Genomic DNA, 618 nt, shown 5'->3' on the forward strand with positions numbered 1-618 from the left:
GAGAAAGACAAAACACATCTCGTGGAGCACTTTTTCATTTACGAGCTGTCAGCAAAAGCCTGCGCCAAGAAGGGAACCGCGTCCGCCGCTGAACGTGCCATTGCTCAGGCCCGCGTCCAGCTTCAGCCCCCAGTTCCCAGGGGCTCTGCAGCCCCCGCTCCCCCAGCACGCGCCGCCTGCTTTCGAGACGCGCAAAAGGGAAGAGAGTCGCTGCAGGGGCTGTTTACCTGGGGTCTCCCGCAGCAAACACGCGTGAGATGCTGCGACAAGCAGAACCCAGGCACGTGTTTCTAAATCTCTGGAAGGGAAATAAGGGGCTGGGGAGGGCAAAATCCCCACTGCCGACTCACCTGGCTTTGTCAAATTCAACATGGGGCACACGAACGCTGGGTGACCTGAGCTGCTCCGTCACCTGTGGCCTCCCGCGCAGACTAAAGCACACACCTCTCAGATGTGGGGTCCCACAGCGGGCGGCGAGCACCTGGGCTTTCGCCCTGGGGTGCCGCAGAGCTGCAGTGCGGGTCTCCCGGCTGCGTTTCCCTCTCTGGACCGCGGCTGCGTGCAGCCCAGGTGCTGGCTGCCGGTCACTTTGGGGGGTTTGGGAAAGGACCGGGTCTC

The 618-nt window shown here is 62.5% G+C and overlaps 1 protein-coding gene across 1 annotated transcript in view; it reads right to left on the reverse strand.

The window, feature by feature from the left end:
* SLC25A22 (solute carrier family 25 (mitochondrial carrier: glutamate), member 22) overlaps nt 1–618 on the reverse strand; it is a gene marked incomplete at its 3' end in the record, with an annotated part of 23,985 nt that overhangs the window by 17,911 nt on the left and 5,456 nt on the right. The gene's annotated exons all lie outside the window — the stretch shown is intronic.

The sequence above is a fragment of the Buceros rhinoceros genome, unplaced genomic scaffold, assembly GCF_000710305.1.
Source record: "Buceros rhinoceros silvestris isolate BGI_N320 unplaced genomic scaffold, ASM71030v1 scaffold10178, whole genome shotgun sequence".
Taxonomy (NCBI): Eukaryota; Metazoa; Chordata; class Aves; order Bucerotiformes; family Bucerotidae; genus Buceros; species Buceros rhinoceros.